The 13,056-nt window shown below is 38.4% G+C and overlaps 1 protein-coding gene across 2 annotated transcripts in view; it reads right to left on the bottom strand.

The window, feature by feature from the left end:
- Positions 1 to 13,056, bottom strand: part of NTN4 (netrin 4) — a 125,323-nt gene that overhangs the window by 79,100 nt on the left and 33,167 nt on the right. The gene's annotated exons all lie outside the window — the stretch shown is intronic.

Below are 13,056 nucleotides of genomic sequence, written 5' to 3'. Positions count from 1 at the left end.
CAGAGCCTGATGCGGGGCTCGAACTCACGGACCGCGAGATCGTGACCTGGCTGAAGTCGGACGCTTAACCGACTGCACCACCCAGGCGCCCCAAGATCCAGACACTTCTATTTCCAAATGAGGTGTGACCCTTCAAAGACTAATCAGTTATTAATTGGGGCCACTGTTGCTACAAATACCTTTGGTTCTCCTTTTCTGGATCTGCCTTCCAAGCTTGTGGTACATTCTTGGAATATTCTTATGAGTAGTAAATATATAGTCATTTCAGGGTGGATTTGATTTCTGAAATCAGTTAAAAGTCCTTTAAATCCCAATGTAGAAAATAAAATGGCTGATCAAGTTAGTTAACAGTATTTTGGTTAAATGTAAAGTATAAGTAATAAAACTTTTTATTGTGTTATTACAGATAGACTTGAAAGGCAATTTAAAACTTTAGTTCTGAGGAGGAAACCAGAGGGAGGAAGACTCAGAAGGGACGGACTTTGGGCATGTGTGTGTGTCCATACGTTATATGGAGGTAATAAAAGGGCCCCTGGGGTGGAGGGGTACAAACTTCTCTAATGGATGTCTTAACTTTGGGGGAGTAAGGCTGGTGGGAGAGAAAATCACTGCCAGTAGAAAGCAATGAATATAAAAAAAGGAATTCCAAACTATCTCACAACATAAAACAGTATCATAAGGAGACCAATACCAAGTTATACCTTATTATGCAGGTTAAAAAAAAAAAAAAAACAGAACAAAACCTTAAGCAATCTTGTTAATTTATATAATAAGAGATACAAAGCTCCCCTGAAAAAAATTTTAGGCATCTCTTGGCTTTTTAAAAATATGTTAAAACTCTACTCACAAGAAATCCAGAAATATTTTGATAATGGAGTAGTATGAAAGTAAAGTAATTATTAAAAAGTAGGCTTTGGATAAACTCCCATTTAGAGAGAATGTATCTAAAAGTAGCTTTCCAGGAAAAAAATTCCTTAAGGAATAGTTCAGATATAAAAATTTCATTTTAAGAATTGATTTTGCAATGAAAGGATGAAAAGGCAAGAATCAACTGTGCAGGATCACATCTCCAGCCATACTTAGGTGCAGAACTGTCCTAAATGAAATATAACTTAAGGAGGAGTGATAATTCAATGGATACTTGGCCTTCACGGCCAATTCTCCATCCAGCAGCTATAGTGATTCTCTATAAATAGAAGTTGGATCATGTCACTGCTTAAATCTGCCCCCACCCAAGGACCTCCCATTTCTCTCAGAATAGAATACAAAGTCCTTATACCAGCCTGCCTCATTTTTGTTCTTAGCGCTTATTTACCAATTGATACATTGTAGTTGTACTTTAATGCTTTACTGTCTTCCTGGTCTAGAAAGTAAACTTCTTGAGGATAATTGCTGATCCCAGGACAGTGCCTAGCACAGGGGAAGTATTCAATAAATTCTTAGTAAATGAATTGATTGATTATAACATTGTTCTTGGCATTTAAGTAATAGGTGAGAATTTTAAATAACTTAATTTCCTTTTCTAAGGTCCTAAACAGATTCACACACTGAATTCATATTATAGCACTAGAAGGGAAGAGGTAGGAAATTATAAAAACAGTTAGAAATAACTGAATCATTAACCAACCTCTGCATCTCTAGCTATTTTTGAACTTGCAAACCTTGGAAAAAGTTGTATCCTAAACTTTAACAATGTTCTGCCCCATTTATTCACATGTAAAGTGGTGGAAAGCAACATATGGAATACTGTTTTCCAACAATACTATGTCACCTACTTGAAAGTCAATATGGAAGTAATGTCTCTTTTAATGATAGCCTATATCACAGCATGTTTTTACATTTTGAATCATTAAAAATATTAAAAAATTGAACCCATTGTGAGTTTTATGTGACACTTATTTTTCAAATAACACCCCCAATACTGGCATTCTGTTAGACATTCGTGAAGGACACTTGCTGTAAATAAAATCAGTAATGTGGCCACCTCCTGGTTTATCAACCACAGTAATACAAGGACATGGAAAAGGGTCACAGTGCTTACCAAATAAGTATTCCACTGAAAAGCATATGGCATCCTTCTCTAAACCGTGGCCCACCCTTCCTTTTCCTCAACATTGGTGGTACTGTTTGCTCTCTCTGTTCCTATCACGTATTTATCCTTGACATTTACCCTAGTTCCCTCTCCCCCACTCCTTATAACCCCTGTCCTCTGAGAATTGTTTAGCATATGCAAGGCTAGAGGAAGATCTGTCAAGGTTTGTAGGAACTAGAAGCTCTTTTGCTTCCTGAACCCAGACTGTGGAAGCTGAATGGCGGCTCTGTGCTTAGTGTGCATGACACCACAGTTGGCACGCTGATATCAGCAGGGAAGGGACATCATGACCCCTGAGGCTGCATGCTGGAAAGGAGACAGCAGAGTGCCACAGACACAAAGTGAACGGGAATTTAAACCATGAAATCTTTTTTCCAGAAAGGAGACGCCTTAATCTGATACTCTGGGAAATGGATCTACCCTGCGTCAGGAAACAAAGAGTGCGCCAATCCAGATGCTTCAAACTTCTGGCAGGTCGCCCTTTGGGTCCCACCCAGTTTTTCTTCAAACATCTCCAGAAGAAGCCCGCATGGCACTACTAAAATGAAGTAAGAAAAAGTGTAGAAGCCCTCATATATCAGCCTCTTCTGTTTTTGTCCCCATCAGGAACAGGATGTATCTATGGGCCCACCACTGTTCCTCTGTCTATGAGTGCGTCTGAAGGTACACTCCTGCAAGACATAGTTAACAAGCCAGAGGAGAACTAGGATCGAGCCTATTTCAGTGTTTCCAGCTTGTTAGTGCTATTGGCCAGGACTTCCTGATACTATTTTTCAAATTAAGAAAGTGGGTTATATTTCAGTGATTAATACTATGCTCATTACAGACAAATCTGTCACTCAAAAATGTAGAAGATATTAAGAATCTACAGTGCAGTCCCAAGGACAGCCAGGAATACCGACTCCACAATATTTTCCCATCTAATCTTCTGTATATATACATATAGAATATAATGTAAACCGCTTTGTTTCAGCTTAACAATACCTTGTGAATTTTTTCCAATTCAGTGAAAATAATTCTACATCAGTGGTTCTCAAAATGTGGCTCTCAGACCAACAGCATCAGTGTCAACCTGGGAACTAGTTAGAAATGCAAATTCTTGGGGCGCCTGGGTGGCGCAGTCGGTTAAGCGTCCGACTTCAGCCAGGTCACGATCTCGCGGTCCGTGGGTTCGAGCCCCGCGTCGGGCTCTGGGCTGATGGCTCAGAGCCTGGAGCCTGTTTCCGATTCTGTGTCCCCCTCTCTCTCTGCCCCTCCCCCGTTCATGCTCTGTCTCTCTCTGTCCCCAAAATAAATAAACGTTGAAAAAAAAATTTTTTTTAAAAGAAATGCAAATTCTTGGGGCGCCTGGGTGGCTCAGTCGGTTGAGCGTCCGACTTCGGCTCAGGTCACGATCTCGCGGTCTGCGAGTTCGAGCCCCGCGTCAGGCTCTGGGCTGATAGCTCGGAGCCTGGAGCTTGCTTCCAATTCTGTGTCTCCCTCTCTCTCTGTCCCTCCCCCGTTCATGCTGTGTCTCTCTCTGTCTCAAAAATAAATAAACGTTAAAAAAAAACAAAAGAAATGCAAATTCTTGAGCCCTTATACCAGGCTGACTGAATCAGAAACTCTGGGGATGGAGCCCAGCAATCTGGGTTTCAACAAGCCTTCCAGATGATTCTGATGCACAATAAAGTTTGAGAAACACTCTTTCATAATTAAAAAATCTGGTTAGGATTCTATTGTGCGGATATGACATAACTTATTTAACCAGGTTGCTGTTGTTAGGCATCTAGATTGTTTTCAACTTTTCGGTATAACCAACTACAGTGAACAATCTTATAGCTAAAATGCAGAAGTTTATAATAATATCCTGAAGATACATTTGCAAATGTGAAATCAATGGTTTAAATGAAATACATAATTTTAAAACCTATCTGAGCTTCTGAGTGAATCACAAACCCTTTCCTACTTAATCTTTGGAATTTTCACATTTCTCTGGTCTTGGCCTGCTTTCTAAGCCTGGAATCCCTTAAACTTTGCCTAAGGATCTGGACTTTTGGCTTAGGCTCTGCCATTTCTTATGCCTTAGTATAACAAAGAGATCCTTAAAAAGTTCTGAACAGGTTAGAATTACCTATATGTTCTTTTCTAACTCTCAATAATAGTGAGAATTAGTTAAAATAGAATTCCATATGTCCTATTTTTACTGAGATGAAACTTTCAACAGAGTTTAACACAATGTGAACAGAATAAGAAGTAAATATTAGGTACATAATAGACAGGAAGTCTTTTGAGTACCAAACTCATATTTACATATTGCTCCATAATTAAAATTTTATTGCCTATGTTAGATCACAATAATTCAAGAAACTTAGTTATCACATTTTAAAATTTTTGTTTAGCTACTAGCTTGAGAAATATTTCAGGTCCGAGGTGATTGCCCATCTTGTGGACTCTGTTGGCACTTGTGTTTCCATGAAAGCACTTTCATGCTAGTACATTGTATTTTATTTTTATTTTTATTTTTATTTTTGAGAGAAAGAGCATGAGTGGGGGAGAGGGGCAGAGGGAGAGAGAGAGAATTTTAAGCAGGCTCCATGCCCAGCACAGAGCCCAATGCGGGGCTCGATCCTATGACCCTGGGATCATGACCTGAGTTGAAATCAAGAGTTGGACACTCAACCGACTGAGCCACCCAGGTGCCTGAATCATGCTAGTACATTGTTATTGCCTATTTACTTGTCTGTATCGCAAAATAGACTCTGCTCAGTAGGTTTGTCTGGTTAACAGCTGTGTCCCCCAGCACGTCCCTGGCATATTATAGCATTTCATAATTACATTGAATGAATAAATAAATGAACTGTTTTTCCAAATAGCATTTTTAAAAAGGAGAAGCCAAATAAGTAATAGGATTTAGAAAAATAAAAAAGGAAAAATGTTCTTACAATTATGTACTCCCGATGAGAAAGTGTATGAATACATACATATATGTATAAATACCTACATAAAAATATGTAATATATTTCAAATGGTTTTATGGATTCCTTCTCTTCAATAGTATACATGGTCTTTCACATTCTTAAGAAAAGGGATCAAGGGGCGCCTGGGTGGTGCAGTCGGTTAAGCGTCCGACTTCAGCCAGGTCACGATCTCCCGGTCCGTGAGTTCGAGCCCCGCGTCGGGCTCTGGGCTGATGGCTCAGAGCCTGGAGCCTGTTTCCGATTCTGTGTCTCCCTCTCTCTCTGCCCCTCCCCCGTTCATGCTCTCTCTCTGTCCCAAAAATAAATAAACGTTGAAAAAAAAAATTAAATAAAAAAAAAAAAAAAAGAAAAGAAAAGGGATCAAGCAGGCATGATCAAGCACCCAAACACATACAAATATTACACCTTTTCCATGGTTTGTGGTCTAGTTTTCTTATTTACCAAAAATGGAAGCTTTAAGATCCTAACTGCAATTGTTCTTTAGTGGTTTTTAAAATTCCCATATCTTTATGTTATCAAAACAGCAGCTTTTGCTTTCTCTCCTGTTTTTCTATTTCATTTTTGCTTTTATTTTTATTACTTACTTTCTTCTACTTACTTTGGGCTTAATTTTCTCTTCTTTATTTACTAGTTTGTTTACCAATTTTTTTCTCCCAAGTTTTTATTTAAATTAAGGTTAGTCAATATATACTGTAGTATTGGTTTCAGGAGTAGGATTTAGTGACTCATCACTTACATATAACACCAATGCTCATCACAATAAGTGCCCTTCTTAATGCTCATCACCCATTTAGCCCATGCCCCCACCCACCTCTTCTCCATCAATGCTCAGAGTTCTTTTGATTTGCCTCCCTCTCTATTTATATCTTATTTTATTTTTCCTTCCCTTCTCCTATGTTCATCTGTTTTGTTTCTTGAATTACACATATGAGTGAAATCATATAGTATTTGCCTTTCTCTGACTTATTTTGCTTAGCATAATACACTCTAGTTCCATCTACCTCATTGCAAATGGCAAGATTTCATTCTTTTTGATGGCTGAGTAATATTCCATTATGTAATACCAAACTTCTTTATCCAATTATCAGTTGATGAACATTTGGGCTCTTTCCATACTTTGGCTATTGTGGATAATGCTGCTATAAACATTGGGGTACATGTGCCCCTTTGAATCAGTACATTTGTATACTTTGGATTAATACCCAGTAGTATAATTGTTGGGTAGGGTAGTTCTATTTTTAACTTTTTAAGGAACCCCTATACTGTTTTCTAGAGTGGCTGTACCAGTTTGCATTCCCACCAGCTGTATAAGAGGGTTCCCCTTTCTCCATATCCTCACCAACATCTGTTGTTTCCTGAGTTGTTACTTTAGCCATTTTGACAGGTGTGAGATGGTATCTCATTGTGGTTTTGATTTTTATTTCCCCAATGATAAGTGATGTCGAGCACTTTCTCCTGTGTTTGTTAGCCATTTTTATGTCTTCTTTGGAGAAATGTCTGTTCATGTCTTCTGCCCATTTCCTAACTGGGTTATTTATTTTTGGGGTGTTGAGTTTGATAAGTTCTTTATAGATTTTTGAATATTAGCCCTTTATCTGATGTGTCACTTGCAAATATCTTCTCCCATTCCATAGGTTGTCTTTTAGTTTTGTTGATTGTTTCCTTCGTTGTGCAGAAGCTTTTTAACTTGATGAAATCACAATAGTTCATTTTTGCATTTGTTTCCCTTGCCTCCAGTGACATGTCTTATAAGTTGCTACAGCTGAAATCAAAGAGGTTGCTGCCTGTGTTCTCTAGAATTTTTATGGTTTCCTGTCTCACATTTAGGCTTTCATCTGGTTTGAATTTATTTTTGTGTATGGTGTAAGAAAGTGGTCCAGGTTCATTCTTCTGCATGTTGCCGTCCAGTTTTCCCAGCAATATTTGCTGAAGGGACTATTTTCCAATTGGACATTCTTTCCTGCTTTGTCAAAGATGAGTTGGTCATACATTTGTGGGTCCATATCTGGGTTTTCTATTCTGTTCCATTTCTCTATGTGTCTGTTTTATGCCAGTACCATACTGTCTTGGTGATTACAGCTTTGTAATATAGCTTGGAATCTGGAATTGTGATACCTCCAGCTTTGGTTTTTCTTTTTCAATATTACTTTGGCTATTCAGGGTCTTTTCTGGTTCCATATAAATTTTAGAATTGTTTGTTCTAGCTCTATAAAAAAATGCTGGTGTTATTTTGAGAGAGATTGCATTGAATATGTAGATTGCTTTCAGTAGTATACACATTTTAAAAATATTTGCTCTTCCAGTCCATGAACATGTAATGTTTTTTCGTTTCTTTGTGTCTTCTTCAATTTGTTTCATAAGTGTTACATAGTTTTCAGAGGACAGTTCTTTTACCTCTTTGGTTAGGTTTATTACTAGGTATCTTATGGTTTTTAGTGCAGTTGTAAATGGGATTGATTCTATGATTTCTCTTTCTGCAACTTTGTTATTGGTATATAGAAATGCAACAAATTTCTGTACATTAATATTATATCCTTTAGCTTTGCTGAATTTATTTATCAGTTCTAGCAATTTTTTGGTGGAGTCTTTCAAGTTTTCTACATAGAGTATCATGTCTGCAAAGACTGAAAGTTTGGCTTCTTCCTTGCTGATTTGGATGCCTTTTATTTCTTTTTGTTGTCTGGTTGCTGAAGCTAGGACTTCCAGTACTATGTTGAACAACAGTGGTGAGAGTGAACATCTCTGTTGTGTTCCTGACCTTAAGGGAAAAGCTCTCAGGTTTTTCCAACTGAGGATGATATTAACTGTGGATCTTTTGTATATGGCCTTTATCATGTTGAGGTATGTTCCTTCTACCCTTACTTTCTTGAGGGTTTTTTATCAAGAAAGGGATGCTGCATTTTGTCAAGTGCTTTTTCTGCATCTATTGAGAGGATCATATGGTTCTTATCCTTTCTTTTATTAATGTGGTATATCAGGTAGATTGATTTTTGGATATTGAACCACCTTTGCAGACCAGGAATAAATCCTACTTGATTGTGGTGAATAATTCCTTTAATGTCCTGTTGTATTTGATTTGCTAGAATCTTGTTGAGAATTTTTGTATCCATGTTCATCAGGGATATTGGTCTATCATTTTCCTTAGCTGGTTTTGGAATCAAGGTAATTCTGGCCTCATAGAATAAGTTTGGAAAATTTCCTTCTATTTCTATTTTTTGGAACAGCTTCAAAAGAATAGGTATTAACTCTTCTTTAAATGCTTGCTAGAAACCCCTTGGGAAGCCATCCAGCTCTGGACTCTTATTTTTTTGGGACATTTTTGATAGCCAATTGAATTTCTTTGCTGGTTATGGATCTGTTCAAGTTTTCTATTTCTTTCTGTTTCAGTTTTGGTAGTTTACATGTTTCTAGGAATTTATCCATTTCTTCTAGATTGCCCAGTTTGTTGGCATATAATTGCTCATAATATTCTCTTACAATTGTTTGTCTTTCCACAGTGTTGGTTGTGATCTCCTCTTTCATTCGTGATTTTATTTATTTGAATTCTTTCTCTTTTCTTTTTGATAAGTATGGCTAGGGGGTTATCAATTTTGTTTATTCTTTCAAAGAACCAGCTCCTAGTTTCATTGACCTACTTTCTATATCATTTATTTCTCCTCTAATCTTCATCATTTCCCTTCTTCTTCTGGTTTTAGGATTTATTTGCTGTTCTTTTTCCAGCTTTATTTGCTGTTCTTTTTCCAGCTCATTTAGGTGTAAGATTAGGTTGTGTATTTGAGACTTTTCTTGCTTCTTGAGGAAGGCCCGTATTGCTATGTATTTCCCTCTTACAACCACCTTTGCTGCATCCCAAAGGTTTTGAGCTGCCATGTTTTCATTTTCACTTGCTTTCATGTATTTTTTAATTTTTCTTTAATTTCTTGGTTCCATTCATTCTTTAGTAGGATGTTCTTTAACCTCCTTGTATTTGTGGTCCTTCCAAATTTTTTCTTGTGGTTGACTTAAACTTTCATAGTGTTATGGTCTGAAAATATGCATGGTTTGATCTGAATCCTTTTGTACTGGTTGAAGCCTGATTTGTGACCCAGTATGTGATCTATTCCTGAGAATGTTCCCTGGGCACTTGAAAACAATGTGTACTCTGTTGTTTTAGGATGAAATGCTCTGACTGTATCTGTTAAGTCCATTTGGTCCAGTGTGTCATTCAAAGCCATTGTTTTCTTGTTGATGTTCTGCTTAGATGACTGCTTGATGATGTTCTGCTTATTGTTGTAACTGGGTGTTAAAGTCCCCCACTATTATTATATTATTACCGATGAGTTTCTTTAAGTTTGTTATCATATGACTTACATATTTGGCTGTTCCAAGTTGAGGACATAAATATTTACAATTGTTAGATCTTCTTGTTGGATAGACCCCTTTATTGTGATATAGTGCCCTTCTTCACCTCTTGTTATAGTTTTGGTTTTAAAATCTAGTTTATCTGATATAAGTATGGCTACTCTGGCTTTCTTTTGACATCCATTAGCATGATAAATGGTTCTCCATTCCCTCACTTTAAATCTTCAGGTGTTACTGGGTCTAAAATGAGTCTCTTATAAGCAGCATATGGATGGGTCTAGTTTGTTTTTTTTTTTTAATCCGTTCTGATATCCTATATCTTTTGATTGGAGCATTTAGTCCATTTACATTAAGAGTAATTATTGATAGATATGAATTTAGTGCCATTATATTACCTGTAAAGTTGCTGTTCCTGTAGACTGTCTCTGTTCTTTCTAGTCTTGGGTGCTTTTGGTCTCTTCCCCGCTCAAAGAATGCCCTTTAATATTTCTTGCAGAGCTGGTTTAGCGTTCACAAACTCCTTTAGTTTTTGCTTGTCTTGGAAATTATCTCTCCATCTATTCTGAATGACAGCCTTGTTGGATAAAGTATTCTTGGTTGCCTATTTTTCCCATTTAGCATGTTGACTATATCATGCCACTCCCTTCTGGTCTGCCAAGTTTCTGTGGACAGGTCTGTAGCTAACCTTATGTGTCTACCCTTGTAGGTTAATGGCCTTTTGTCCCTAGCTGCTTTCAGAATTCTCTATCTTCGTATTTTTCAAGTTTCACTATGATATGTCTTGGTGTTGACCTGTTTTTGTTGATTTTGAGTGGAGTTCTCTGTGGACTTCAATGCCTATTTCCTTCCCCAGATTAGGGAAGTTCTCAGTTATAGTTTGTTCAAATAAACCCTCTGCCCCCTTTTCCTGCTCTTCTTATGGTACTCCTATGATATGGATATTACTGTGTTTTATGGAGTTTCTGAGTTCCATAAGTCTATATTCATGATCTAATAGTTTTCTTTCCTTTCCCTCTTCTTTTCTGCTCCGTTATTTTCCATAATTTTATCTTCTATGTCACCTATTCATTCCTCTGCTTCTTCCATCCTTATTGTGATTACACTCAGTTGGTTTTGCATCTTAGTTATAGCATTTTTAAATTTCAGACTGATTATTTTTTAGGTCTTTTATCTCTGTAGGAAGGGTTTCTCTGGTGTTTTCTCTGCTTCTTTCAAGTCCAGCTAGTATTCTTATGACTGTTGTCTAAATTTTTGATCAGATATATTGCTGATAACTATTTTGAGTAAATCCTTGGCTGTGAGTTCTTCTTGATCTTTCTTTTGGGGAGAATTCCTCCATCTTTTAGGTTTCTGTCTTTTGCGTGTTATGAAAGCTTGTTATGTTTTTTGTTGCTGAGAGTAATCCTATGTTAAGGAGGGGTTGTACACTGTCCAGGGACTGATGCTTCAGGAAGTGTTTCTAGTGTATGTTTTGTACACTCTGCTGTTGTGTTTTGGCTACTCTTTACCACAGGTCAGTCCTCTGCAGAGTTCCCCCTTTCTTGCAGTGAGGAGTATTGCAGTGGACCTTTAACTAGAATGCTTTGATTTGTTTGTTAAAATGAGCCTGATTAAAAAAAAATCCTGACCCAAAGAGAGAGAGAGAGAGAGAGAGAGAGAGAGAGAGAGAGAGAGAGAAGGAAAAGGAACAAACACAGACAAACAAAAAACTATAAGCCTGATTCCAAAGGAAAAAAAGAAGAAAGCCTGGTCCTATTTCCACCAGAACTGAAGCTGACACTTTGGAGCACTCTATAATCAGTAGACTTGGTGCATGCAGGGTGCCTGTGCTGATCCTCTGGGGGAGAGGCCCAGTGTGCTGGCCCATAGTCAGACCTGCCTTAGTAACGATGCAACTGCAGGGGTGTAGGGGGGGCAGGATTTGATGTAAACAGCTTCAGCCTCCACTGGGAGTGCTGTGTTGCTCACTGAAGTCTGACTGTGCTGGTGGGGGGGGGAAATGGCATCACTCTGTCACCCCGCTGTCTCATCCCCAGAGAGGGGACCTCACACCCACCACTGTTCAGGAAGCCCTCACAGAAAAGCGAACAATCTCCCTCCTGTGTCTCAGGCTTACATCAGATCCCTGCCCCCTCACCCTCTCTGTGCTGAGCCATTGGCACACCTGATGACATAGTTCCTCTATGTTTTATCTCTGGCACACAGCCAGGATTCAAAACTCCAAATCTTAAAGGACCAGGCACAGTGTGGACCACCTCCCTTCCTCTGGAGGAGAGCCTCACTGTGCTGTGTCTGGTGCTGTCTTGTGTGCCTGGTGCAAAGCAGCCATACTGCCATGCAGGTGGTTGGCATTTATGGTGAAGCACAGCCAGTAAAAAGTAGCAACCAGATTACCTGCCATCTGCATGCGGTCCTGTCCCTTGCTGATGAATGGCCACTCAAAGGTGCCCGCTGGGTCTTTTGTCCTTATGGAGGCAATATACCCTCTTCCACGTGTACTTCAGGAAAGGGAACATTCTTTCCCAGTGCAACCCAGGGAATCCCTACACCATGCTGTCTACTCTTGGGTCTCTCTTGGGTCTACTCTTAGGTTTCTCCAGGAGCACTGCTGCCATCCCAGCTTGAATCAAGCGAATGGCAGGGACTTCTAAAATCTCAGAATTTGAGCTCTGCTATTTGTAAAAACTTGGTGATAGTTCCTCTCGATTCCCCAGTCAATGGTTTGGGGCAGTGTTGTTCATGTACAAATCCGACACACTTCTCTCGCTACCCCTCTCTCTTTTTGTCTTTCTCCTCTCTCCATGAAAAGGGCTCCCTCCCCTCCATGGCACCACAGCTTTTCTCTTCCCCCAATTCAGGTCTCTGCACCTTGTACCTAACTTATTCTCAATCTCTAATTGTGCAGATTGTTCTCTTAATCCTCGGATCAATTTCCTAGGTATTCAAAATGATTTGCTGTTATTCTAGCTGTGTGCAAGGGATGAGGAAGCCCAGGGTCCCCCTACTACTCCACCATCTTAACCTATCAATCTACTAGTTTAAAGTAGAACTGTAGATCATTGATTTAAGGACTCCCTCCCCACCAAATACTTCTTTAATTGCATCCCATAAATTTTGATATGTTGTGTTTTAATTTTTAATTCAGTTCAAAATCCATTCTAATTTCCCTTTTCATTTCTTCTTTGACTCATGAGTTATTCAAAAGTATGTTATTTAATTTCCAAATATTTGTGGATTTCCCTGATACCTCTTGTTATTGATTTCTAATTTAATTCCTTTGTGGTCACAGAACATAGCTTGTATGATTTGAGTTCTTCTACATTTATCAGTATCTGCTTTGTGGTCTGTCTTGATAAATGCTCCTTGCGCCCTTGAGAAGATTGTGTATACTACTGTTTTTGATGAAGTGTTATATAAATGTTAATTAGGTCAAGTTGGTTGACAGTGTTATTCAAATCTTCTGTATCCTTACTGATTTTCTCTACTTTTCTCTAATTTTATCAATTATAGAGAGAAAGGTCTGGAAAACCCAACTATATTTATCAACTTGTCTATTTTTTTTGCAGTTTTTGCTTCATGGGTTTTGAAGCCTGGCTATTAGGTGCATAAACATTCCAAGACTGTTATATCCTCTTGATGAATTGGCTCCTTTATCAATATGAA

This window comes from Herpailurus yagouaroundi, unplaced genomic scaffold (genome assembly GCF_014898765.1).
Source record: "Herpailurus yagouaroundi ecotype Mexico unplaced genomic scaffold, PumYag 182, whole genome shotgun sequence".
In the NCBI taxonomy this organism is placed as follows: domain Eukaryota; kingdom Metazoa; phylum Chordata; class Mammalia; order Carnivora; family Felidae; genus Herpailurus; species Herpailurus yagouaroundi.
Note: the sequence above shows the minus strand (reverse complement) of the source record. Positions and strands in the feature narration are given on the sequence as shown.